The sequence below is a fragment of the Petaurus breviceps genome, unplaced genomic scaffold, assembly GCF_028583685.1.
Source record: "Petaurus breviceps papuanus isolate PSGF00001 unplaced genomic scaffold, PetGlider_PUasm1.0 229, whole genome shotgun sequence".
In the NCBI taxonomy this organism is placed as follows: Eukaryota; Metazoa; Chordata; class Mammalia; order Diprotodontia; family Petauridae; genus Petaurus; species Petaurus breviceps.
Window position 1 is genome coordinate 23988258 of NW_027185903.1, and position 26007 is coordinate 24014264.

The following is a 26007-nucleotide window of genomic DNA, read 5'->3' on the forward strand; positions in this document are numbered from 1 at the left end:
AAAAAAAACTTCACAAGTGAACAGAACCAGGAGAACATTGTGCACAGTAACATCAACATTGTGCGAGGACTAACTGATAGATTTACCTCTTCTTAGCCATGCAAGGATCTAAGACAACTCCAAAAGGCTCATGGTGGAAAATACTATCCACATTCAGAGAAAGAACTTTGGAGTCTGAACGAAGATTGAAGTGGACTCTTTGCTACCTCTTTTTTTTCCTTCTTTCTCATGGTTCCTTCCATTGGTTCTAATTTTTCTTTACAATATGACTAGTGTGAAAATGTGCTTAATCTGGCCATCTTGGGATGGCGGAAAGAGAGGTAGTGGGAGAAAATTTGGAACTCAAAATCTTATGAAAGTGAATGTTGAAAATTAAAAACAAATAATATTAAAACACAAACAAAAAACCCTTCACAGACCCCAGATTAAGAACCCCTGGGCTAGATAATTGCTAAGGTATCTTTTAGCTTCCCCTTTCTCGGTGAAGGGAATTGATTTCATCAGGTTAAGGAAATTCTGGTGTGAAAACTCCCTCCACTGATACAAAGGAGCAATGATTCCATAACTTAACGCCTTAGATTATTGCTGCAGGCATTGAATGACTAAGTAACTTGCCTATGGTCACATAGGCAGTATGTTTCAGAAGTGGGGCTTAAACTGAGGTCTTCTGAACCGCTAAAACAGCTCTCTATCCAGTACAACATATTTATAGCTATGATTTTATAATTATCTATGATTATCTATGATTGATTCCATCAGAGGGTAGACAAGGCATGATATGGGAAAGAAAGCTCCAACGCAACCGTTTGGGACAGTACATTCCTTGTTATTAGTTCAGGGTAAAGGTTTGTTGGAGGAGGAAGTTGAAAGCAATGATTATCCTGAGGTTTTAAATTATGCATGGATTTCACTTCTCCATGCTGTTTCTGACGACATTTGCACAGATAATTTAGAGGTGGCTGCATAAGTTTAACATAACACATTGCCTAAGGTATTAAAATTCTCAGCAACTCTCTATGGAGAAAATTGGAATTTGGAATACTGTTTTAAATTCCTGTGTACTACCATAAAAACTTTTTTCAGGGCAGCAGAGGGGACAGACTTTATAATTTGGAGTTAGGAACACCTGAATTTGAATTCTTTTTTCAGGCACTAATTGTGTGACTACAGTTAAATCACTTACTATCTCTGAGACTCATTATCCTCATCTGCAAAATGGGGATATTAGCATTTATCTCATGGGATTGTTGTGAGGATCAAATGAGATAATATAAGAAAAGAACTCTGTAAACTTTAAGGTACTAAATTGGCATTTTGTTATTATTATTAATTTTGGTGGCAGGTATTATTGCCAGTGATATTTATCAAAAGATATGCTATAAAAAAAAAAGATGGGTAGCCTGACTCTCAAGTTAGGGAATTTTTTTTTCTTTCCTTTCCTTTCAGTGAGCAGACATGCATAATAGAACAAAATATTTTCTATTCCCATGACTTGGCAGAGTAAATATCTCAGTGAAACTTCTTACAAAGTTTGATTACTCAGTCAAAACCTAAGCACCCTGTTGGGAGAAGAGTGAACACTTTAGTTATACTGTTCTATGTTTTGGGTGAGTTGAATAGTTACTAATCCCCAAAAGAAGAAAGGCACAGGTAATTGGAACTGAGAAAACATACTGAGCCCCTCTAAAAGACTAATGAGAAACATAAAAACTCCCATCAAACATCAGACTGTTTTCTCTTCTTGCAACAGTGATGGTATAAAATAATATCGGTGATTTGGTGTGGTGATATTTCCTAATCCTGCTGTTATTATATGGGAGGTTGATGGTAACATATAATATGATATAATGTTATATAACACAATATACAAACTAATACAATATGATTGATATAGTATAAAGATCATAGAGATGGAAGTGACTTTAGAAATCATTAAATCTAATCCCCCATTTTGCAGATGAGGAAACTGAGGGACAGAAACAATAATATAATATATGATGTGATATATCATATTATATCATGTATCATATCCTATATCCTATCCTATCCTATCATATCATATATCAGTGATATGTTTTAAGCACTGAAATCTAGATAACCTTAGCAATAATGCAATGGCCCGAGGAAGGATAAGGTTGGACTGTGGCTCATGTCTTATTGTATCCATGCCAATGGGCTCAGGGCAAGAGGACCAGAGGCAGGAAAGCTAACAGCAGGATCCAAGGGGGGCTTCTACTTTGGGGAGGAAAATGAGTTTACTTGGACTTGGATTCTTGTGCTGGAAGGAGGATGAAAGAAACAGATAAGGCAGGTTCCTGGCAGTTAGATCTCATGGTCACCTGGCAGGAAGATTGGGAAGAGGAGAAGGATACACAGATATATATCCCCTGTAGGCTCACAGAGGGAAGTCAGATGCCAATTGAGAATTTAAAAATCGCTCTTTTAACAAAAGCTTGACGGTCCAGGTTCCTACTCCCCTCCTCTGGTAGGAGGCTTTCTAGATAAGCTTGCTCTTGACCCTCTAGGGTCCTAGACTGCAGTCTCTCTCCCATGGAGCCTCATATCATAAAATCTAAAGACTCTCTTCAGTATGTCCCTGCCTCACCTCAACGGAGTTAGTCTTGAGGGCATCTTCCCTGTTGCTTGCTCCAGGACATATTTTGAACTAATTATTGTGCACTTTATAATTACTAGTTATGCACTAATCACATTCCAGAGACCCATTTTCCTTTCTACAGTTATCCCTTCTATATTGTGACTTTTCTCATCATGGTTTTGATATATTGCAGGTTGGCATAAAAAATTAAATGGGAATTTCGGGGGAATTTTGTGGAAGCTGTAGATGACACATGGCCAGTAGATTACAAAAAAATTTTAGAAACTCGAAAGTGCATAAAATGTATGTATAGTATTGAATGATACCAATATATTTTATCTTTTAATACCACAATAATTCAGAATTCTTCTCTGGTATGAAGGGAAGGCCAAACAATTTTACATGGATTTTCTAGATTGTGGAAGCTCCATGCCCCTGACCCCCACGATATGGAGGAGGTAACTGTTTACTATTATTTTCTGGGAGCATCGGAGGAAGAAAGAGTTTGTTTTTCTCTATGATAAAGAACAAAAGTCTATTTTATAGAGAGGAAATGGTGACTTCTAGAAGCCAGGAGGGGTAACCAAGTGTTGGAACTGCACAGGCAGGACTGAGAAGTGGTAGTAGTAACCAGCAAGGAGTGGCATGGTCCCAGTGGGTCCTCCTAGGCCTTGGTGTGTGGCACCATATGTGGAAATATGCTTAGTAAGCAAAAACAACCCACCAAAAGTCAGTGTAAGCCATTCACTCCATGCACCCATTTGAATGTTTCATTAGAAGATGGAAAGTACCTCCTTGGAACATTGCTGTTCTTTTTCATTTTCTGTGTACCATCTGAGAGCCTGGTTGGTGTGTTTGTTGGTTCCAATCCATATAACTTGCATTAATATCAACAATCAGATCTATAACTAGCAATTTTGGTGCCAGGGGCTGGTAGCACAAGAGGTAATTAATGCCATTTCAATTGAGAAAAAACTGCAGCATGGCTCCTGTGAGGAAGACTTTGGAGCACAGTACTGTGGAAGATAGACACCTTGTGACAACTGAGACTGCTAGGAAAAGCCAATGCTCAGGAGGAAGAGAGTGGATTTCTCTGGGGAGGAGCTCACCTGATGTGAGTGAATGAGGTTGCAAGGGGAAGAAGGGAGGCCATCTGTTATCATCCTATTTTTAGCTTATTTTCTTGCTAACTAGGTGCTAAGCTCAAGTTATTCCTGCAATGCTAAGGAGTGAAAGTGCCATCAAAATATAAATGTAACAGATTTTTAAAAATGTACAATCTTTTAAAATCATTATTTTAAATGTTCTTATTTTCTAGATTTCAGTGCCTTGGGGCAAAGCCCCAGTTACCCTGCCCTAGTTACGGTTCTGCCAACATTTATTCTCTTTTTCAGTTCAACAACCACAATAATCTAATAACTTCCAGGTCAACTACTTTGGGGGTCATTTGTTGATAGCTAAAGAAACCAAATGGATTGCCAGCTCTGTCATGCTCATGGTCCCAGAGTCTAATGAATGCTCTAGATTAGAAAAGCTCTGTCAGGCAGTCAACAAGAATTTATTGTCCATGTGGTCACACAATATTGAATGCTAGAATTCAAATCCAGATTTCTTTTGTTAGAAGGCTCTGAATCAAACCAAGCACCTCCAATTACACCCCCATAAACACATCACTGCTGTCTTTTAAATGACAACAGAGATCTTATTCTGAGGTCAAATGGAGAAAGCACTGCTGGGGGAGTAAAGAGTTGGTACTCTAGTTGCTAGCTTTGTGATCTTGAGCAAAATGGCTAACATTTCTAGTCTTTATCTGTAGGGAGAGAGGTTTGCAATAGGAAGACCCTTAGGCTCCTTCTAGGTCTATAAATCTATTATTGCATGAAGTGCTAAGTGGGGAAGGAAGGAACATCACTAGCATGTCCTCACTGTCTTTCTTAAACATGTCTTCTGTTTTCCTGCCTTCATGGCTTTATGGATGCCACCTCTCACTCCAAGCACACCCTTTGCCTCCCTTCCACCTACCCATTTTTCATTTTCTCTGTACCATCTGAGAGCCTGGTTGGTGTGTTTGTTGGTTCCAACCCATATAACTTGCATTAATATCAACAATCAGAGCTATAACTAGCAATTTTGGTGCCAGGGGCTGGTAGCACAAGAGGTAATTAGTGCCATTTCAGTTGAGAAAAAACTGCAGCCTTCTGCCCATTCTTCACAATTGAGGCCAGGTCTCCTTTGCTGGGCCTTTCAACAGGATTTTACTGTATTTTTGTAAGCAAGACACAATTGGAAAAGTAATGCTGCCCTACACACATGTTGCTGCTATTGTTGCTGAGTTGTGTCTGACTCTTCATAACCCCATTTGGGGTTTCCTTGGCAATGATATGTGAGTGGTTTGCCATTTTCTTCTCTAGCTCATTTTTACAGATGAAGAAACTGAAGAAAGCAGGGTGAAGCAACTCACTCAGCTCCACACAGCTAATACGTGTTTGAGGCTGGATTTGAACTCAGAAAGATGAGTCTTCCTGACTCCAGACCCAGCACTCTCTCCACTGTGCTACCTAGTTGCACCCCCCCACCCCACATTCATGTGCTAAATTCCAAAGCAATTATGATTTTGGTGGGGCTTGCTTTGGTCCATTAGTGCAGATAATCCGTGGCTGACTATATTATCTGGAAGAACCATACGTAGGATTGAGAGTCAGAGTAGTCAAGTGAGAGTTCAAACTCTCACTTGACTACTTCCCATTTGTGTGTTCTTGGATGATGCAGTCAGCTCGTGTGGGCTACTGCTTCACTGGGTGTAAAATGAGACTTGTATTTAAAGGTTTCGGAAGTCCTAGCTCCAGGGCCTGTGATCCCATGACCCCATGTTATAAGTTTCCAGCTGCTGGACTGGGATGATGAGTGGAACAAATGAGGATGAGAAGTCAGGAGATATGGATTTTAGTTCTAGTCCCATTATTAACTTAGTGTTGACCGAGGGGAGGCCTTTTGCCTCTCTAAACTTCAAATTCCTTATGGGTAAAATTAACAGAAGGGCAGCTAGGTGGCACAGTGAATAGAGTGCTGGGTGGAGTCGAGAAGACTCATTTTCCTGAGTTCAAATCCAGTCTCAGACACTAGCTGTGTGACCCTGGGCAAGTCACTTAACCCTGTTTGCCTCAGTTTCCTCATCTGCAAATGAGCTGGAGAAGGAAATGGCAAATCACTTTAATTTCTCTGCCAAGAAAACCGCAGATGGGGTCACAAAGTATTGGACACGATTGAACAGTAACAAAAATGAACGGGCTAGGCTTCCTGATCTCGTTTCCTTTTCGCTTCAACTCTACTGATGTGTGAACTTCTAAAATGGTCTTTGACACTATGGTGCAAATGAGAAGCAGTATGTCATGGCGGGAAAAGCATTGAATTTGGAATCGGAGGATCTGTATTCAACTCCTGGCCAGGTCTCTTAACTACCTGTGTGATTTCAGTAAGTCATTTACCCTCCTTGGGCTTCAGATTCTTTGTCTGGTAAATCAGAGGATTGGACTAGATAAAGGTCCATTCTGGCTCTACATGGATGATCCTCCATGATGCTTTTCCTGAGCCCTCAAACGCTCATGGAAGTCTCTCCCTCCTCTGAAATCCTAGGACTCATTGTCTGTGCTAACCATTTGGCGATTAATCATGTAGTGCTTTATGGCACCTCTTATCTTGCTATTTAACTTTTCATGTGTTTCTGGTCTCTCTAAATGGATTGTAAGCTCCTCAAGGGAAGGGACTACTGTCTTACAGTTTTCTTTTTATCTTTTTCAGCTGCTAGTCATGTTAGTAGCTTAGAGGTATAAAAGCTGCCTGATGTCTCCAGTAGAGAAGCCCTTGGGCTAAGACATGGCAGGTTATAAACAACTTCCCTCTCTTCACAGCTGTGATGAGATACCCACAGATCAGTCACAGTTTCCATTTGGGAGCCATAAGGCTGAAGCTGTATAAACCAGCACTAGGGATTTCCTGGTGCTAGGGATTCTTGTCACTCACTTCCCGGCTATGGCAGGAGTTATGGCAGAGTATTATCTCTGTATATGGCTGAGAAGGAAATTTGCATAGGCTCCAATGCTCCAAGGAACCACGGCCCTGCAGCGTCCAGTGGTTGGCTGTCCTCCTGTGTGAATGTATTTATCGCTGAGTCAATACCAGTTTGTTTCTTGAGGTTGCAGTCATTGATGAGGAGAAATCCTAAAACAGTCTCGGTTTGACTCTTAGAGTATTCCATAACCTAAAACCTTTCTACATTTCTAGTCTTCTACCTTACTCCATTCTCTCCCCTCTCCCCACTATCTCTTCATACCCCAATCTTGTGCTATTCTGCAGTTCAATGACCCGAGCCTCCTTGCTTTTCCTTGCACTTAAAACTCTACACTCCGACACGTCATTTTCACGTTTTGTCCCCCCATGCCTGAACTTCTCTCCTTCCTCATTTCCATCTCCTAATTTCCCTGACTTCCTTAAAGTCTCAGCTAAAAGGCTACCTTCTGAAATACCCCTTTACCAATCTCCCTTAATGCTGGTGTGCTCATCCTGAGCCTGTCTCTAATTTGTCTCGTCCAGTCTTGCTTGTGCACAGATGTTGAATGCCGCCCCCTCGCCTGCCTTACTCATTTAGATCGTGACTTCCCTGAGGGCAGGAGTTGGTTTTGCCTTTCTTTGCAGCCCTAGTACTTGGCACAGTGGCTGGCACGTGGTAGGCGTTGCCAGGCTGACTTTTAGACTTTTATCTCACCATGGTTCTCATGACCCACCAGCTGGTCTCTAATAGCTAGCAAGATACAGCACCCTCATAGGCACCATGCTAGCCACATAATAGGAAATCAATACATACTCCTTGGTTGATTGATCACAGTGTTTATTGTCCACAAATTTACCGATTGATTAACTATTTGTGGATACCCTTGGGGGGAGGGAAGGGAAGCACCTAATTTAACACTAGAATCTTGTGCATTCTCCAAATTTAATCTGGATATCTTTCTTTTAATTATCCTAAACAGAACTAGTATGAGAAGACAGAAATTAGTCTCCAATAGACTTGGGAAAGATAATCTAGCCATCTCTGGCTTTCCTGACTTGAAGGGGAAACATGTTCGTGTGTTGTTGATCTGTCCCTTCTCCAAATGGAAAGTCTTCGAGGTCTAGGTTGCTCCCTCAGGGCAAAGGAGCTAACAGAATAATTGGGAGAAGGATGGCAGGGGAGAGTAAAGTTGAAACTGATTTCCTCTGTGTGTGTGTGTGCATGTGTGTCCTTGTGTTTGTGTGTGTATACATTCACCACACAACTTTTTAAACATTCACCTCCAGAAAAACTTGAAAGCACAGGTTTAGACTTCAGGTCCCACTTCCTTCACCATCATGTTGGTAAACAGAATAAATTGCCAGGACCCCTTCTATAAAACAATGGTGCATTTTTTTTTTTACTTTGAAAATTCGTGGTATAATTCAGACCAAAGGTGGAAAAAGCACCCTGGTTTTGAAGTCAGAAGACCTGAGTTCAAATGCTACCTCTGTCACATTAGCCAAGTCACTTATTCTTTTCCTGGCTCCTTCCTTCATCAGTAAAATGAAGAAGTTGGACTACCCAGCCTCCAAGGTCTCTCCCAGCTTTGAATCTAAGATTCTATGAGCTGAAGATATCATGAAACATGAAAATGTCCTTAGAAAGACAACTGAAATGATCAGGGAGACGGCAATGAGGACATATTAAAAAGACTGGAGCTTTTACGCCTAGAAAGGGAAAGATTCTAAGAGGGTTGGACTAGTAGCATCACATTGGATGTCAGAAGAACAGCTTTGGGACTTACTACTTGTGTGACCTTGAGAATATTACTTCAGGTCTCTGGGTCTCAATTTCCTCATATGTAAAATATGGATTAGATGAACTCAAAATTCTCTTAGCAGCCCTACTCTACTGAGTTATCATTTCTTTTGGTCCCTGCCAGTGATTTCATCCACTGGTGAACTTTCTGTACTGATTCAGATAAAACAATTTGCCTGTAATTTATTGTCTGAGAGAGAGTCATCTGGGGAAACTGAGGCATTCAGTGACTTTTCCAGGGTCATACAGCCAGTATGAGATAGGACTTGAATGCAGATCTTCCTGGCTCCTAGCCCAACCCTCTCTTCACTTTGCCTGGCCATTTTGACTTTGTGATAGAAATCTGTAAAATTCAGAAGGTTATGGAAGAGAGCTAAAATGAGTGTAGTCTTAGTGACCATATCCTGAAAGACACTTAGGTAAATAGTAGGGTAAAAGATATATTTGAAACGTGAGTAAATTAAATTTAGGACAAACAAAAGTCAATATACAGCAGATAATAAACGTATGGAATTCATGTCCCTAGCAGGTAGTACCGGCAGGAAATACGAATAGATTTAAATAGAGGTTTGCATAAATTTATGAATGACAAAACCATAAGATGCTACTGAAAGAAATTAGAACATACTTAGCTTTCAGGGTTCAGTTATCAAAGAGTGTGTCTGTTTCCTCCCTCCATCCCCCTTGCCACCCGAAACAATAAGAGTTGGGGCAGCTAGGTGGCACAGTGAATCGAGCACCAGCCCTGGAGTCAGGAGGACTTGAGTTCAGATCCGGCCTCAGACACTTAACACAAAATTAGCCATGTGACCTCGGGCAAGTTACTTAACCCCAATTGCCCTCCCTTCCCCCCTCCAAAAAAAAGGCAAAAAAAAAAAAATAGAAATGAGGAACCGAGAGTTGAAGTGATTTGCCCAAGGTCACACAGGGCCACGATCAAAGCCAAGGCCCCTTGGGCCCAGAGTTCTTAGGGCATAGCACCACACCATGGTTCCTTAGACCATTCTTGCTGAGGGTATTCAGACCTCATCTGCTCACGCACAGGACACCCCACACTTTTCTGAAGATGCTGAGGAGAGCAAAAGTGAGGGTCCTCAGAATTCCATTTTCATCTTCAATCTCCCCCCTTAGGCCATAGCTGAGCCACTGGAGGATCAGACTGAGCTGCTCTCTGGGGGAAGTGGCATCCAGCTTCCAGCCAAAGCAAAGCAGAATGTCTGCCTTTGAGCTTCACCCACTGGCAAAGGTGAGACCAAGGATAACAGACTCTTTATAAGAGGAGAGGATTCTGAATCAGCAAAGTAGCATCTGGGACATGAAGAATGGCAACTGTTGACATGAGGGACATTTAATTTGGTTACCTGTTCACATACCAGAACACCTGGTCCCTATCCTGATGGGATTCATGCACATAAATAAACACTTACAGCCCTGGGTCTGTAAACAGAGCTTGTGCCAGTAGCACCAAATTAAATTCCATTGCTTTTGAAGCATTCGTAAGCGTTCTTAGATACTGCCTCTTTTCATCTGCTCATAAATTCTTGGGAGAGAAATGTGTGTGGATGGCATAACCCTCGTGTAGGGGACAGAGCTCTGGACTATGAGTCTGGAGAAATGGGTTCCAGGGCTCTGTCTGGAGCTAGTCAGGTGACCTTACATAGTCATTTCATTTCTCTGGGTGGCACTCTTCTCACCTATCAATTGAAACTAACCAATCTCTCAAGTTCCTCCCATCTCTAATATTGTAGTGGAACTACTTTTTTTTAACTAGATGAAATCCCATGATTCCCATGTTTAGGAAGGACTTGGGATGTTCCCCATGTGGCTCATTTCTGGTTAGGATGATATAAAATATCTAAAGTACATTGCCAATCTTAGACTGAACATACATGTTATCTGTCATCATCATTCATATCATTATCCTTGCCTATTTTTAAAAAAAATCCTCTGAGAAAGACTTCCATGACTATATGTATATATGTATACATTATGTATGTATGTATATCTATACATATATAAACAAACTTATTGTTGAAGAACATCAGTGTGAATTGGACTACATGCGACTGAGCTTCCTTTGGACTCTCCAGTTGTGTGGTTCTGGTGTAACAGTGCCTTGAGGCTGGAGTCATGGGATTTGAGTTCTAATTCTGGCTCTACAGCTATGTGCTAGCTGTGTGACCCTGGGAAAGTCATTTCCCCACTCTGTGCTCCAGTTTCCTCATCTGACAATAGAGACATTTAAACCACCTATTTCAGAGAGCTGGGGTGAGAACAGCACTTTGTAACCTGAAAGGACTCAAGAAATAGGAGTTTTTGTGGTCCTTATGACCACAGTGGTGGAAGAAGGACAGGTTCTGTGCTGTCCTCCATGAACTAATATCTATTCTAAGGACCATTAATTATACCATCGTGCGGTCTGGTTTTCTGCTAGGTATTTTTGCCTTGCTCTATAAGTTTTAATAGGCAGTGTGGACTAACGGAGGGAGAACCTGGCTTAGAGGAAGAAAGATTTGGCTTCAAACCTCACCTCTGCTACCTGTGAGGCATCCAGGTGATGTAGAGCAGAGGTCCCTGCAACCCAGGAACTATGTGACCTATAACACTCCAGGAAACCATATTAAACAAGTAATTGGGAAATATTTTTAAAAATAAACAAAAATACAATAGAATATACATAATGTTAATATATGGTTTTCTAAGTTAATATGTGATGGCAGGAATCCTCTTGTACATTTTCTGTGACCTATTTATTTGAGTTTGACACCACTGTTGTAGTGGATAGAGAACTGGACTTAGAGCCAAGAAAGCCTTAGTTCAAATCTTGCTTCCTTCAACCTCTCTTTTAGCCTCAGTTTTCTCATATGTTAACATGGGAAAATAATAGCATCTTCCTTATGTCTGTGATGTTTAAATGAGATAATACATACAAAACGCTTTGCAAGCCTTAAAGCTCCATATAAATGTTAATTACTATTGCTGTTGCCACCATTATCATCATTGTTATTCTTATTATTTTATATTAGCTATGTGACCCTGGACATGCCACTTAACCTCTGAATGTCCCAGGAAAGTGCTTAAAACATTGCCAAGTAGTGAGTTGATCTATGTTAATAAAATTTTTTCACTGGAGTGTCATACGATGAAAGTTTCAATCAATGTAATCAATGATTGATCTCTAGACCCAGCCATTTTCCACCAAGCTTAGAGAAGAGCAATGCTAGCAGTCTTGGGAGAATTCATTGCACTGGAAGTGGAGAGTGAGTCTAGACCTGTCTGTGCTGACCAGGTAGGATCTAGAAGGAATGTGAGAGTAATCTGTCAGCCCTGGGATCGGGGAGGACTACCACTTCATGTCCCTATCACACCCCTATTCCTCCAAGGAGAAGTCTGTTCTGCACACTCCCCTTGTAGGCACCTCTTCCCGAGTCAGTCCTTTTTGGTCCAACCCCTATTCATGGGGACATGTGAAGACAAACCAGAAGCCTCTGGTTGTACATTTCCAGAAGCAAGGGGCCAGAGCTTCTGTCTTTTCCCACTTAGCCAAGGCATTCCTGCCCAGCTCCATGGAAGGTGCCTAAGGCCAGACGAACTGAGGTTTTTCCTGTTACCCTTGTCACATAGAAGACCAATGTTTCCTTTCTCCCCTCCATTTATCACCTCTGCTGCTAAGAGCCTTCCCCAAATCCTTCTGGCATTAGTTAGATCATGGGATCATAAGTTATGAAGTTGGGAGGGACCTTCCCTGGAGATTATCTAGTCAAATTTTTTTCACTTGATAGATGAGGAAGCAGCCCTAAAGAGGTTGAATGATTTAGGAAGTTTACAAGACAAAAATCAATAACAGAGAGATTTTAACTCAGGGCCTCTGACTCATAGAACTGGATGCAGGCTTTAGAGAAAGCAGAGCTTCTTAACCCTTTTTTGGTTATGGACCTCTTCAGCAGTCTCTGGTGACGTCTATGGACCCCTTCTCAGAATGCATGAAATAAAGTGATTAAGATTATAATGGAAACCAAATTACATTAAAATAGTTATCAAGATTTTTTTTTTTAAGTAGTAAGTTCATGGATCCCTTAACCTGTGTTAAGAAATCCTTAGTTAGAGAGAAATAGGAAGATTCCAGCATGATTCCAACTTCACTCCTCCTACTCCAGCTTCAGGTATGTATTTTATCAACTGCCAGAATTGAATGAAACAATGTGCCTGGGCTTCGGTAGGGGAAACATGGCAGAGGGAAGTTGTTTGGGAGATTTAACATAAGGAGATAAGAAAGCAGCAACTGCAACCAGGACTCTCCACGTGGAGATGAAAGAAAGCAACATTTTACCTCCAAAAGAATGTGTCTAATAACAGTAATCGGCAAATAATGATATCCATGAGGTCCTTGGCAAAACCACCCAGGAAAAGAATAACAAAAGGCTACAAAGTCCTCAGTGAGTCATAATGCCACCTTTTAGCATTAAAAAATGGTTCTGAATCAGATTCAGAAAAACTGGCTTTCTCCAATCTACACTTAGCTGTCTAGGCTCCTTTGTGCCCTTCTGTCAATAGCTGTGTATTGGACAGATACTGGCAGAGTATCCGCTTATCTTCAAAACACTGGAAACAACAAAACCGAACTGAACCGAAAAACGATTCCTCTTTAATGATCAAAGTATAAATGCAACAATAACCCAGTTATATGGAGCCTCAGTTCCAGTCCCAACAGCTCCTTCACTAAACACCTCCCTCCTCACCCCCCCCCCCCAAGTTTGCAGGAGTCTCACCCTCCTCTGAACTAACTGCCTGTATTACTTACTCTTCGGGCACCTAGCCTGGCCTGCCCTGGATTGTCATCTCTCTTTTCATGTGAGCAAGCCTTGTCTCCCCACTGAAATTCTAAGGTTCCTGGCGGTGTTTGATGCCTCTTTGTTGCTCTCCCAATGCCTTTGCACATCTGACGCATTCAATAAAAGTCTGCTGAATGAATAACCCCAAACTCTCTTCCCTCCCTTGGTGCCTATTCAAAGCTTCCCCACAGGACAGCCTTTTAAGCTCAAGTGAGGGTGATTAGAGGTGGCCAGTTGGATGTCTCGATATCTGTATTGCTCTGGGCCTGTTTGTGTGCATGCCTAGTGTGTATATGTGTGTTGTGCTCTCAGGACCAAAAAGTGCACACTAGAGCTTCTCTGGCTGCCATGAATGGGTAAGAAGTGAGATTCTAGGGGACAGAAGGACCAGGAGCCCAGAGCAGAGATGTACTTGGCCCTAACTGGAGCGTCCAGGAGAGGAGAGTGTCTGCCTGTAGGGGCTGCAGTTAAGGCCCGGCAGAGTAGCCAGCTGCCCATGGGGTAGACTTCCTCATGGAATCCCAAGCTGTCCTCAAAGTTCAGCCCAAGTACCACCTTCTACCTGAAGCCTTTGCTCATGCCTCCACTTGCTAGTGCTGTCCTTTAAATTACATTGTGTGTGTGTGTGTGTGTGTGTGTGTGTGTGTGTGGCAACTAAATGGTGCAGTGGAGAGAGCACCAGGTTTGGAGTCAGGTAGATCTGAATTTGAATTTGGCCTCAGACACTTACTAGCTGTGTGATCCTGGGCAAGCCATTTAGCTGCTATTTGCCTCAGTTCCTTATCTGTAAAATGGAAACACACTGGAGAAGAAAATGACAACTCATTTCAGTATCTTTGCCAAGAAAAGTCCATGGGGTCATGAAGAGTTGGATATGATTGAAAAAGAACAACTATGTATATGTATATGTATATGTATGTGTATGTGTAGGTGTAGGTGTATGTATATATGAATGTGTATGTGTATGCATATATATACAAACACACATATATAACTAGATACATAGTACAATGTGTGTATATTACAAAGTACTATAATACTGTATGTGTGTTACTTATGTTTATCTGTGGAGATGTTATTTTCTCCAATATAATATTAAGTTCCTCGAGAGCAGGGACTGTTTGACTTTTGTATCCCAGGCACTTAGTACATAGTATATGCTTGATAAATGTTTTTAGGAGACATAAAAGACCCATCTGACATAAAATACTACCCCCTCCCCACCTCATGAACTTTCAGTGGTGTCATAATATTTGTTTAGATGAGCAGAAATCCGTCGAACACATCGGTTTATATTAGACTAGCCTCTCAACCAATAATAACTGATATTTACATATAGATTGAAGTTTGCAAAGAGTTTTGTGCACACTCTCTCATTCAATCATCACAACAATCTGGGGAGGTAGGTGCTGTTGTTATTTCCATTTTAGAGATGAAGAAACTGAGGCAGAGAGAAGTTAAGTGATTTGCCCAGGGTCACACAGCTAGAAAGTATCTAAGGTAGAATTTGAATCTAGGTCTTTCTGAAAGTTCAGTTCTCTATCTGCAGCATCATCTAGATGCTGATACAGGAATCCCCTCTATATCACCACCCAAAGGTGGTCATCTGGCCTTTATCGGAACATACCTTTTGACAAGTGCCTTTGTTCTATTGATTTTTTCCAATTTATCCTCTATATAGCTTGTTCGTACATGGTTGTTTGCAGGTCTTCTCCCCATTAGACCATGAGTTTCTGAGAGCTGAGACAGTTTCCCCACCTTTATTTATATCCCCAGAACTTAGATTACCTGACACATAGTAGGTACATGAGAAAGTTTACTGATTGACTGACTGACAGGATTACCCCTTTATTAGGAAGCCTGTTTCCTTGTTGGAGAACTCTAATTAGAAAAGTCTCCCTTATATTGAGTCAAATTTTAATACCTGCAATTGCCATCCATCAGCTTTAGGTCAAGCCTATGGAGCCCGACAGAATAGAGGTAACTTCTCCCTACCCGATGGCCCTTCAGATATTTGAAGTCCTAGCTGCACATACACACACACACCAAGGTTGCTCTGAGGGGGAAGAAAAATTGCCATCTGGTTGTGAAACTCCAGGCATGTGCCATAGAGCCGTTTGGATGTAGCCAAAGGGTCAGCACACCCAGCTCAGATACTGTGGAATCCCAGGGAGCCATCTGCTAGCCTGGCCTAATGGATCTGAGGGCCAGAAATACAAGTGCAGGTGGGAGCTACCAAAAGCACATTGGATCATAACACAGTGCAGTGAGCAGAAGGTGCTTTTCCCTGGGAAGAAACCATGGACCAGATTGCATTCACTAAGCCGAGTTTGCAAATCCAGGAATTGCTGAGCGGCCACAAATGGCTCACATTTTGTTATCGCAAAGAAGACAGAAGCTGCACACACTGCCCATGGAAAAGAGCCTCCAAGTGCAGCCTGAGATATAATTGGCCCTTATTATATGCCTTTCTAAGCACAAATTCATTCTAATGATGCTTGGCCAAGGACTTGTGCTCACAATCCTTCCTGGTGAGACAGGACAAAATTGGGGTGAGGGTAGATGCCCTGGGACACAGCCTGAATGGATATACTGAGTGTCCCAAAAGTCTTAGTGGCAGTTTTAAGCTATGGAGAGCTTTAAACTGAACAAAGTCTTTTGAGACTCCCTGAATTGTGATTTGTGGCAATTGAAATGATAAAGAGTCAAGCATGATAATCTATGGTAGGGAGCCTGAGTGTGAACAATCCGCTGATGAGTGATATTAAAAACAATAATTGTAACTACACATTTGTATATTGCTTATAGATTCAAGTTTGCAAAGTACTTTGTGTACAACCCTTCTATGATGCAGGTTTGTTGTTGAGTCCTTTTCAGTTGTGTCTGACTCTTCATGACCTCATTGGGGGTTTTCTTGGCAAAGACACTGGAGTGACTTGCCGTTTCCTTCTCCGGCCCATTGGACAGATGAGGAAACTGAAGCAAACAGGACTTGCCCAGGGTCATGCAGCTAGTAAGTATGTAAGGTCAGATTTTAATTCACAAATATGAGTCTTCCTGACTTCAGTCCTCATACTCTATCCATTTCACCACCTAGCTACCACATGATGTAGATAGTACAGCTATTATTGTGTCTAATTTAGAGATGAGGAAACTGATGCCCTAAGACTATAAGTAACAAGTCCAAACCAAATAGTCGTTATTCAGTCTTTTCCGGCCGTCCACATGGCACAACTTATGGGTCGAATCTTTGCCTCCAGGTAAGTAAACTTATGTCTTCCCCTTTTCTAGTACACCTGGCAGCTGGATCTCCAGGCTCTCATGCCACTGTGGAAGATGAGCACATTGCCTTTAGCCTCATAGATCTAGAGAGAGAAGGGACCTTTGAGGTCCTCCAGTCCAATAAACTCATTTCACAGATAATGAAACTTATTTGCTCAAGGTTCCATAGGCAGCAAGAGGCAGAGGCAGGGTTTGAACACATGTCCTTTCAGTCTGAAGTCGGAGCTCTATCCTCTGTATCAAGTCTCTACTCCTCTGAAGATTATGCTGAGGGGGGGGGGGCAGCTAGGTGGTGCAGTGAATAGAGCACCGTCCCTGGAGTCAGAAGGACCTGAGTTCAAATCCGACCTCAGACATATAACACTTACTAGCTGTATGACCTTGGGCAAGTCACTTAACCCAATTTCCCTGCCTTCCCCCCTCTAAAAAGTGAAAAAAAAATATGCTGTGCTCCCAATGGGATGGATTTCTTTTTAAAAGAAAGTAAGGCCTTTTTTATACCACATTATTTCCCTAAATGCAGACATCACCAGGCCCCTTTTACTGTTGTTTGTCAGTGATGTCATAGCCAGGCTATCTTTCCCTGAAAATGAATAATTTATTTTTTATGTGTGCATTTCATGATGTACAGAATGCTACATAAACTAACATAAATGTTTCCTAATAGAATTAATATACTTCCCAAACAGTTCAGCTGGAGGCAATCATTACACTTCCTGAGAGAGCCAAATTACTTTGCCCTCAGCCTCCTGCCAAATCACCCCCCTAAGACATACGCCCATCCCTCAGAAGTACACCGGCTGCCATAGCTCATTGACTAATTGACAATCAGTTACAACTTCATCAAAATACCTTAAAACTTGGACCTCATGTTCAGTAAGGAAACCAATTCTGTTTATCTCCTCATTTTCATTTGCCTTGATGCTGAAGTTGCATCATGCTCCCTAAGTAATGATTGAGCAGGCTTATTATCATGATCAAGGGCAAAAATCCAGCATTCCATCATACCATAGAGCCTTTCCACCTCTCATTTTTGTTATTTTATTAAGAACAATTGCCACTAATATATCTGTTAATGTGATACAAAAAGAGAATGCACCTGTGTATGTAATAGTTATTGCTAATGGGGTGTATTAAACCTAATATACAGCTGTCACTGACTTTTCTCTCCTTCACTTCTAGAATCCGACCCTTCCGTGCTCTAACCTTTCAAATACTGATTCAAAGGCATCTTAATTGACTTCATTCTCCCATTTCCAGCTTCCTCTCTCTTCTCTAGAAGTCAAGAACAGATCACAGGAAAAAAGTCATTTCTCTCCAATAAAAGCCAATCTCTGCCCTGCCTTGACCTTGCCATCCCATGTTTGCTGACTTCCTGATTCTCAACTCTCTGCCTGACATCTGGATTCCACCTACCTAGCTGCCTGTTATATAGCCCGTTCTTTACCTCCTTGTTGTCTGACGACCCCTGCTGGGACCCAGTCTTCCTTGATCTCACTCCTAGTGTGCATCCTGAATCAGACTGCCTTTCTCATTTACCCATCCCTTCTGACAAAATGTAATCTTCAAAATGTTGCTGAAAACTCAACAACTCTCAAGCATGCCTAGACGTAATCTTGGCTCTAATCATACCAATGACTTCAGCAAATCGTACTGCACTAGAGCATATTCCTTTGATTTGGTGGAACCATAATTTCATCAATGTGGGTGCCCTCTGAAGCACTGCAGATCATGACCCCTCCATGCTTTCTTATCCCATGTGATTCCTATCTATGTTTTTTTTTCTTTTTCTTTTTTTTGGAGGGGAAGACAGGACAATTGGGGTTAAGTGATGCCCAAGGTCACACAGCTAGTAAGTGTTAAGTATCTGAGACTGGATTTGAACTCAGGCTCTCCTGACTCCAGGGTGGGTGCTCTATTCACTGTGCCACCTAGCTGTCCCTCCTAGCTATGTTTTGTGATAAATCTTCCTTAGAGGAGCTACTCAAGTCTTCTTTCTGTCCTTTCATGATCTCGTGGACATAATAATAGTTGTGATAATAATTAACATTCATAGAGTATCCGCTATGTGCCAGGCATTGCACTAAGCACTTTACCAATGTAATCTCATTTGAGGTAGATGCTTTTCCACTAGCTGCATTTTCATAGAAGAGGAAACTGAGGCAAAACGGGGCTAAGTAACCCTTGCCCAGTGTTATCTAGCCAGTAAGTTTCTGAGGCCAGATTTGAGCTGGCCTACAAAAGTCTTCCTGACTCCAGACCTGGCACTCTATCCACTATGCCACCTAGTTGCCTATCCAGAGTTCTTAAGCTCTTCCCACTAGAGATCCCTTCCATGCTTCTTTTTTTTTTTTTTAAAGCAATAGGGGTTAAGTAACTTGCTCAAGGTTACACGGCCAGTTATTATTTCTGGGTGTGGTGCTGAGTATCTGAGCCCGGATTTGATCCAGGTCATCCCGACACTGGAGCCGGTGCTCTTACTCACTGAGCCACCTGGCCGCCCCTAAGCAATTGGGGTTAAGTAACTTGCTCAAGGTTACACGGCCAGGTGTTTCTGGGTGGGTGCTAAGTGTCTGAGCCTGGGATTCGATCTCCAGGTCTTCTCGCAGCACTTGAATAGAGTACCAGACCCGGAGTCAGGAAGACCTGACAACTTGTGAAACTTAAAGGGCTATATTAATTCTAACTATTATTAGTAGTATTTTTCTACATGATTAATTTAAAACACAACTATCGAGCAAATATCAAATTACCTTATACCTTAAAAACTCAGTTTCCTTATTTGTAAGTAGGGAACATAATACTTACACTACTTTTCTCACAGTGGTTTTACAAATAAAGTGCTTTATAAAACTTAAAATATTATAGGAATTCATGAGCCTTTGGGTCTTGGGGAAGTAGATCACATACTTTTACAGTTAGGAGTAGAAGGTTTATTCTTAACCAAAGATGGTATAGAGGAAATTACAAAAGATAAAATAAAATAGCTAACATTTTTATAGCACCTACTAGATGCTAGGCACTGTGCAAAGCACTTTACAGTTTTTATTTCATTTTTAGCCTCACAATATCCCTTGGAGGCAGGCAATATTATTATCCCTGTTTTACTGATGAGGAAACTAAGGGAAACAGTGCTTTAGTGACTTGCTCAGAGGCTGAAGCAGGATTTAAACTCTGGTCTTCCTGATCTTTTCATGATCTCATGGGCATATAATAATAGTACTTTATCCATTGTACCACATAATTATATGAAACTGAAAAAGATCCTACACAAATAAAATTAATGCACTGAATATAAGAAGGGAAGTAGTTAAATGAGAAAACAAAAATCTTTGGATCAAATTTCTCAGATAGGGGTTTGGCATCCAACATATAAACAACTAATAGTTAATCTATAGATATGTATGTAATATATATTCATACAATATATATATATATATATACATGTGTCATTTATTTATATGTGTATACACATGTATGTGTGTATAGAGATAGAGGTAGCCATCCCCCAATAGATAATTAGTAATTGGATATGAACAAACAGTTCTCAAAAGAATTGCAAATTATTAACAACCATATGAAAGAGTGTTACAAATCATTAATAATAGAAGAAATGAATATCATCAACATTGAGGTTTCACTTCATACCTTGCAAATTGGCAAAGATGATAAAGGATAGGAATGGTCAGTTTTGGAGGAGTTGTGGAGAGATAGGCATACTAGTACATTGCTGGTAGCACTGTGAATTAGTTTAACTATGTAACTGGGAATTTTGCAAATAAAATGACTAAAATATTTGTATACATTGAGCCAGAAATCCCACTACACCCTTTTTGGGAGTAAATTACTAGACCTTCTCCATTGATAAGATGGTCATTGATAAGAAGGAAGTCCCCATATATACCAAAAATATTTATAACAACATTTGTTGTTGTAGTAAAAACTTGGAAGCAAAGAAGATGCTCAATAATTGGAAAATGGCTCAGTAAATTATGTAAATGTAATATAATGGGTGTAATAATGTAATGGAATATTATTACTGTACTATAAAAAATAACAATTAAGGGGCAGCTAGGTGGCACAGTGAATAGAGCACTGACCCTGGAGTCAGGAGGACCTGAGTTCAAATCCGGGTTCAAAGACTTAACACAAAACTAACCATATGACCTTGGGCAAGTCACTTAACCCCAATTGCCCTACCTTCCCCCCTACAAAAAAGCAAAAAAAAAATTTAAAAAATATCAATTATGCTGAATACATAGAAGCATGGAAAGATTTACATGGTCTGATACAAAGTACTCAGAGCCAAGAAAACAATAAACATGACTATCGCAATGTAAGTAGAAAGAATACCCACAAAACAATGAAAAGTGATTGTTGCAAAAGTCCAAGGAACAAAGGTAGCATGAGAAGAGTCTGCTGTCAACATCTTTGCAGAGGTAGGGGGAGATCTTCTGTTGTGGTACATGGAGACTTGTATTTTTGGACTTTTTTTTAATCCGTTGGTCAGTTCTGCTAATTTCTTTTTAAATAAAATTTGTTGCAGGCGATGACTCTTTGAGAAGGGAAAAGAGGAGGAATACTAGACACAAAACCAAAAGATACCAATAAAAATTTATTTTTCAAAATGCATTTTGAGTTGTATCATCATATACTTGTGATTCAATGGAAAATGGGCCCTCACCCTTACCCCTTTACAAAATATCAAACTTGTGCACGAGACAAAAGGTAACCGGGAGCTAGAGAATGCTGAGAGAATGGATGAGACGAGCCTATATTTAAAAAATTTCCCAGGAATTCCACACAATTCTGTGATGCTCTTCCTGAGTCCTGGAGGCTTTCCTGGGTTTGACCCTTGCTGTGAAAACAACCCGATCCATCTCAAAGTCAAAAAAGTTTCAGCCAGTTCAGTTATCCACATTAGTAATGGCTCTTTCTTTTTCTTCATTCCACCTAAGAAAGAAAAGTGTAATTCCTTGACATATTTTTTGTTTGGCACTGATATCTCCACTGGGTTTCTGTATTCACAGTACCAATACCAGTGGGGGTTATTTGTGAGATAGACCAGTAGAAATATCACTTACCCTAAGAGATCAGTCTGTGGGAGAAATATTAGGTTGGTTAGGTGGTTGTTACTAATAGCCAAAGGTTCAGGCTAAGTAACAACAACAATAACAATAACAGCAAAAACAATAAAATCATGATAAATCACATTTACATGGTACTTTGAGGTGTGCAAAGCACTTTACAAATATAGGCAAAGTCTCTATCCCCAGCAGATACAAGGGAGGCAATTGATGGAGGCCTAAGAGGTAAGTAAATAGAAGAGGTGCAGACTCAGGGATATAGTCATAAGGAGGCTGGATTGATTTCAGGAGTAGAAAATTCAGTTAAGAGAAGATAGGAAAGATCCCATGTTTAGAGATACAGGTTTGGAAGTAATCCTCATAGAAGTGATAACTGAAATAATGAAAGTCAATGAGATCTAAGGGAGATGGTGTAGTTGGGAAAAGTAAAAAGCTAAAGGCTTTTAGTGTCTCTTTTAGGGAGCAGAGGAGGATAGACTGTCTCCTGAACTAAACTGTAAGTTTCAAAAGAGTAGGGACTTTATACAGCTCAATATTTCCCATGATAGTATGAATAAGCTTGGGGCTAAATAAATATTTGTTGGAAAAATGAATCAATCAATAAATCAACTAATCAACAAACATACATTAGGCACCTCTTTGCCAAACACAGTGCTAGATGCTCCAGATGACTATGAGACAGTCCCTGCTGATTCATATATTGGTAGCATCCTGGGTCACAAGTTCTATGCCATCACTTAAACTTGTCTTGAAATACAGAAAGAGAAGCACTAACTAAAAAGTCTCGAAACTACCCTACCATTCAAGTTTACATTTACTGAGCAGTTAAACACTTACATAGAGGTATGGTGGCATAGTGGATAAAGTATGGGTTCAAATCCTACCTTGGACACTTATTAAATGTGTGATCCTGGGCAAGTCACTTAAATCTCTGACTCAATTTCTTTATCTATAAAACGGAATAATAATAATAATAGCATCTACCTCCCAGGGTTGTTGTGAGGATCAAATAAAACAATATTTGCAAAGCACTTTGCATACCTTATATAAATGTTAGCAATCATCATCATCACCATCACCACCACCATCATCATCACCACCATCACCATCACCACTATCATCACCACCACCACCATCATCATCATCATCACCATCATCATCATCACCACCATCACCACCATTATCACCATCACCACCATCATAACTGTCACCACTATCATCATCACCATCATCACCTTCATCACCATCATCACCTTTATCACCATCACCACCATCATCATCACCACCATCATCTTTATCATCATCACCACCATAACCTTCATCCCCTTTATCACCATCACCACCATCATCACTATCACCACCATCATAAACCATCACCACTATCATCATCACCACTATCACCTTCATCACCTTCATCACCATCATCATCATCATTCTCATCATCATCCCTCTGTGTGCTTGAGGAAACTGCCCAGGGTTTGTCTCATCTGTTGACTTCAAGTCTAGCACTCTACACACTATACTATGGATCCTCCATGGTCATGCATATATTTAATATTGGATCTGAAATTCAAAGTTATCTAACATGAACAACTGGTGCTTGGTCCAGGAGGAACTGGGGAAATCTTATTCTTTCTCCTTAAAGGGGCCCTCTAAAATCTGGACCCTGGCAAGTAGTTAGATTTGGTTCAGTGCTAGGGGAGACTGCCTTTTAATGAGAAGGATTAGGTTCTCTTTCCCCTTCCCCCTATTTTTTTTAGCTTTCTTAATAATCAAGTTTCTCCACAAGGTCTCAAAGGTGATTTACTTAAAGCTTAGATTTGGGTTATGTTTTCGGTCTCCCCCAAAGGGGATAATAGAAAGGTACATACTATGCAATATGAATCAGGTATGGAATAGGTGTTTATTTCCTATGCATAAAGAAATGCTTAATACAAAACCACCTATAAGCTCCCCTTGGACAGAAAGATTCAAAACATGCTAAACAAGCAATTGTACTAACTACTGTCAAACTCTGCCAGGATACTTAAAAGCATTCAAACTTGAAACAATTTGTAGGACTGCTGATTTTATATTTCACCTCATTCTATACTGTCTCCCTCAAAACCCCTATCTTCTGGCAAGCTAAGCCCAGGTTTGCAGTATCTTCTCTGATACAGGATCTCTCTTGCTGCCAGTCAGTTCCATCTGATGGACCCACTACTTCCAAAGCTCTGACTCAAACTTACAAGGTGGCATCCAAACCTGGACACATCCACCTGAGGACTGATGCTTATCAAAATTACAGACCCAATAGAAAACCCTATATATATGTTTAAATATATATAAAAATATTTAAAATATATATAAAAATATAAAAACCCTAGGCAAAACGTGCCCTTTAGTTTCTCCCCCCTCAGGGGATGAGGAAAAATGATGTCTTTTTTTTCACTAACCTCTAACTGAAATGTAACAGAAATATTTCCTTTAATTATTTTTTTTTAAAAAACATGATTCTGAGAAGGCATCTCTACATTGTGCCAGGCTGCTAAGGGAGTCCCAGGGTTCCAGTATGCCACAATAGGGCTAAAGGAAGAGAAGCCAAGGTTCATATGTTCACTCTCCTTTTAAGGGTCCCCTGAGTCATTGGCTCTTCCTGTTCAGTGGCCCATGGTGGGGGTGGGATGGTTGTTTTGTCATCCTCAAAAATGCCGGCTCAAGCAGCAGGCTTTATCATCTGTAAAAGTGCTAAGTCACTCCCCAGCTGCCAACTAGGAGGAGACATGAAACTCATGGATGTGTGCTGAGCAATGTCCGTTACAATCAGATCTTCTAGTTCCGATTCCAGTATGCTATAAGGGCAAATGACTGGATATGCTGAGTTACTGTGGAATTTTTCAACCATTATATGCTTTTAAATTTTAGAAATATCTAAGTTAAGAGGAAATGATGTGGCATGGTAGATAGAGTGCTGAGTCTGGAGACAGGAAGACATGAGTTCAAATATGACCTCAGATATTACTAGCTGAGTGACTCAGGGAAAACTACTGGCTGTGTACCTCAGTTTCCTTCTTTGTAAAATGGAGATTGTAATAGCACTTAACTCTCTAGGTTTTTGTGTTTGATTTTTGTTTTGTTTTGTTTTTTGCTTTTTGGAGGAGGGAATGCAGGGCAATTTGGGTTAAGTGACTCACCCAAGATCACTTGTCTAGTAAGTGTTAAGTGTCTGAGGCTGGATTTGGACTCAGGTTCTCTTGACTCCACGGCCAGTGCTGTATTCACTGTGCCACCTAGCTGCCCCCTAGGTTGTTGTGAAGCTCAAATGAGAAAATATTTGTAAAGCACTTTGCAAACCTTAAAGTGCCATTGAAACTTTATTATTATTATTTACATATTTATTATTATACATTATATAATACATTTATTATTGTTGTTTATATGTCATATTTATTGTTATTACTTACATATTATTATATACTAGTGACAGAACAGAGCTAGCAGTGGGTTCCTAGCATGCTCAGACTCAAAAGCAGCACTCTGCAAATAACGCTCCAGAACAGTTGGGTATCTGGTCAAATCAAGGAGAACCAACTTTGAGGAGACCTCCCAGATGGGTTTTGTGACTCTGGCAGTGAGGGTGCAAGGGGTGGCTACCATACCGGGCATATATATGGCTATTTTCATGAAAGCCCTAAATAACTGTCAGTTTCTTCAAAGCTAGTGTATTAGGTGTTCAAGAAACTGGGGCAGGGTGGAAAGAATGCTAGATTTGGGGTGAGACCTGGGTATGAATACAGATTTTTCTCCTTCCTATTTATGTGATCTAAGGAAAGTCATTCAACCTCACCTGCAAAATGAGGCAATTTAACCTAGATCTAGATCAGAAATTCTTAATCGGGGCGGCCAGGTAGCACAGTGAGTAAGAGCACCGGCTCCAGTGTCGGGATGACCTGGAGATCGATCCCGGGCTCAGATACTCAGCACCACACCCAGAAATAACTGGCTGTGTAACCTTGAGCAAGTTACTTAACCCCCAATTGCTTAAAAAAAAAGAAATTCTTAATCTGGGGTATTGTTGTTTGTCCTTTGTTTTTGAAGAGGACTGATGACATTACAAGGGATGTCTTGACTCCTATGTGAATTAGATGTGAGTGAGGCTGAGGTGCACAAAGACCAGCTCCACTCTCTCCTCCAGAGTCGCTGACATCCAGGGGCAAGACATAAGTCAGGACAACTGGTGATGACTCAGGGATGGTGTAAAGCCCTGCACAGAAACTTTCCAGAAGAATGCTACTGTGAACAGCTTTTAAGATTCTGATTACACAGTATAGTGATCACTCTATTCCATAACAAAAGCAAAACATCCATGGAAAATCAAGGTAC

General features: G+C 40.7%; 1 pseudogene; it reads right to left on the reverse strand.

The window, feature by feature from the left end:
* Positions 1 to 23088, reverse strand: part of LOC138167570 (torsin-2A pseudogene) — a 69682-nt pseudogene extending 46594 nt beyond the window's left edge.
* Between the last annotated feature and the right edge of the window lie 2919 nt (positions 23089 to 26007).